The following is a 3,566-nucleotide window of genomic DNA, read 5'->3' on the forward strand; positions in this document are numbered from 1 at the left end:
AAAAACACTGAGTGAAATTTGTCTGGCTTTCAATTCTGGCTATGTTATGAAACAACAGGAAAACGTGGTTTCAGGCTTCATAAAGTTCTAAAGTTCTCCCATAACAGATATAGGGAACCACCTATATCTACTGAGAGGCCCTTCCAAGAGTGTCTCTGGTGAAATATCCAAGTTCACTTTGAGAATGGAACAGATCCAGCCTAGCCAGGAGGCATATGAAGGGAGTGTGTGTACTGGCGGGCAAGAACCATGGGCCCTTATAAAATTTCCAGGATACCCTTTGGCTTTTTGTCACAGCCTGTATGGCTAGAGTTTGCCAAGGGGATCTGAGGCAAACACTCACAGGTCCAGGAACGCAATACCAGTTAGGCTGCTTTGGGTGTCAGTGGTGAGAGGCTGGGTAAAGCTAGAATGTGAAAACTGAGATGACCAAATTTATTGTCCATAGACATTGTCTAGCAGCAGTCCTTGCCATCTGTTTTATTCTTTCCATCTTGTAAAACTGACTGGATTGCTTGCACAGTAATGTGAATAGACTCAACAGGACTGAATTGCATACAGTTAGACATGGTTGATATGTAACAAAGACTTTTGGCTTGGTCAAACTTTAATCAGGTTTTTCAGTCTTTCGTGTTCTTCTGTGTACTTCCATGTAAAATTTCTATCGAGCGAAGAACCCTGCTAAGACAGTTTAGCAAGAATTGACCTCATAGTCAATAATAGATCATTTTTAATAACTGATTAGATTTCTTATCCTCCACCATCCCCCAGGTATTATATGACCATCCTGCCTGCCTTCAACAAGCATTGTTTAGGTTCTCCAAAATCCTTCATATCCATGATGTTTTCTCATGGTCACTTTTTATCTGCTGACCCCAAAACTGCTCTTCAGCTGTTAATTTCCACTGCCCATGCTGTACTTGAGTTTGATCCCAGCCTCTTCCCCACTGCAAAACATCCATTGCAGTGGACTCTAAACTTACAATAGTGGCCCAAAATAAAGCTTTTATTTCTATGCATTAACAAGTGTCATGAACCAATTTTGTTAAATAGATGATAAAGTTCTGGGGAATTTCCTCCACAATAAAAACGTTCCTGGGATGTTCAGAGCAGTAATAATAGATATAGAAAGGAGAATGGTGATTTCCAGAGGCTAGGTGGAAGAGGAAGGAGGAGAAAGAGATGATTGACATTATTGTGTAATAGTGTTATAGAATGTTCAGTTTTACAAGATGAAAAGAGCCACAAAGATGGATGGTGATAAAGGCTCTAGAACCTTGAAAGATGGTAAATTTTATGTATTGTGTATTTTACCACAGTAAATTTTAATAACACACCAGTATATAGGGATATATAATCTGTGGTCCTTATTGAAGCAATAAATACAGTAACAAAATATCGAGCAATGACTTGAAAATGTTGACTAACAGGTTAAGACTTGAGTCAATTATGGCCCTCATATGCTAATGTAGAGAAATACTAATACCTTAGCAGAACTTGCCCAGAATAAATCATGTGTTCCCAGAAAGCATATGCCTCAGTTTGTGGCTATTGTCCCTTTTGCTGTGGTCCTGCATTTTCACCCCCACCCTATTCTAGGGTACACTTTGATCAGATAGACCCCCCACCCCTCTGATTTTGGTCATGTTTGAAACAGCGTCTATGTTAGGTGTTGAAAGGCCCATGCAAGAAGAGGCATGTGGGAAGGTGCTCCCAGAACAAGTTTCATCCCAACATGTTTCCACCCTTTCCATCTTTCCTTAGAGACCAAATCATGCCTCACTGGAGCATAATTTTGGTTGAATTGGGGCCTTATGTGGCTTAGAAGGAAACCTAACCATTTTTATTCATAACCCAAAATCCTCTTTCGTTTTTAAATTTAGAAGATGTGTGTGAGATTACCACCCCAAAGCTAAGACAATTGCTCCCCCTGTCCTAGGAGACTAAAAACCATTAATAATTGTCAAATTTCTATCATGGTGTGAAGCAATTTTACAGGAACTCCCCACAAGAACTTTTTATGGAATTTTTGCTCAGCTAAAAAGATATTCACAAAGGACCAATCACCCTGATATTCTTAGCACTCTGCTGCCTCCTAGTGGCCAAAATTTTCAGAAGCATAAAAGGATTGCATCTACTCAAGGTTAAAATCATCCATATCATAAGCAGTCTACTTGGTATCTGACAGACTTGCCCCCCCGCCCCGGCCCATTTTTTATCACTTTTCTAAAAGTGTCTAATTTGTGGGAAATCACTCATCCTAAGCAGTTTTCCCTAAGAGAAAGCCCCTTCGGAAACATCACCTGGATTTATGCGTGATGCCTATGTTGCTCCACCTTTTAAGTACTTAGGAAAATGGGCCCGTAAAACTTGAAAGGACCTCAATCTACATTGGCAAAAGTGGGAGTTCTTTGACATTTCTAAATGACATGTTCATATACACAATTGGAAAAAGCTGGTTATAGAACCAAGGAAATTGAACGAGAAAGTTACTTTCATTTATATCCATAAACCACCTAAAATAAAGTAGAATCACTCCCCTTCAGGAGGTAAATAAAAAGTTATCAGAAACTATTTTAGAATTAAATATCAGAGCTCTATTCCAACTACTCCTTCACCACCCTTTATGGCACCCACCTGTTTATGCTTTCCTGTATGATCTTTCACATTCTAACTCTGCTCTTTCACTATCATCTTCACCTCCACTGAAGAAAATTTAGCAGACTCCAGCACCATTCTCTAGCGCCCTCATTGGGCTACCCTTTTAAGTTAAGTCTGTAGCAGAGAAGATCCAGCCTTGGTTCTTCAACCAGTGTATAACCCTTGGATGCAAACTGAACTCTCTAATATTGTAAATTATCTTTCAGACCCAACTGAGGATGCAGTAGGTTTTTCTAAGGAATTTTATTTAAATGTATAAACTGTTGAGCCTAGATATTGTGATCTTTATCACCTGATTCAAGTTAGTATTAAAATAAAGCTGCAGAATGTCTAAAAATAGATCATTGAAACTATGATATAGAGGATTTTAAATAAAAACTCTGGAGAATAAAAACAAGTCTGCCTCTTTGCAAAAGTTCTTGATACACCTATACTACAAATATTTCCCAAGAATGTTGAAGTAAAATCCTACAGTAGAAACAAAGGCCAGATTAATCAATCTTTGATTATTTTGAATGGTTGATAAAAAAAACTTTAAATGGTATTCTTATAGTAGTATGACAAAGGCAATCTATCAAATTCATCAAAATCATACCCTCTTAATTTCTACCTTCCTTAATGAATTAGATGATGGTTCTGTTACTTTAGTTAAAGACATTGGGTTTACTGGGCAATTGTCCAAATTCAAGTCTTTGTTAATCTGGTCTATCAACTTCCTATCTCCAAAACAAAGAGAAGCAGTGTCTCTGTGGTCATGACCTTAACAGCTGCAACTGCTGACTAGCCAAACAAAACCTTTTAAGAAAAGGCAGAAGGCCTCAAATTTAAAAAAATAAAATAAAAATAAAAAAGGGAGTCTGTATTCATTCCAAATTAAAAAAAAAAAAAGTTGAAAAGGTTAACAT

This window comes from Tupaia chinensis, unplaced genomic scaffold (genome assembly GCF_000334495.1).
Source record: "Tupaia chinensis unplaced genomic scaffold, TupChi_1.0 Scaffold000252_1, whole genome shotgun sequence".
Taxonomy (NCBI): domain Eukaryota; kingdom Metazoa; phylum Chordata; class Mammalia; order Scandentia; family Tupaiidae; genus Tupaia; species Tupaia belangeri.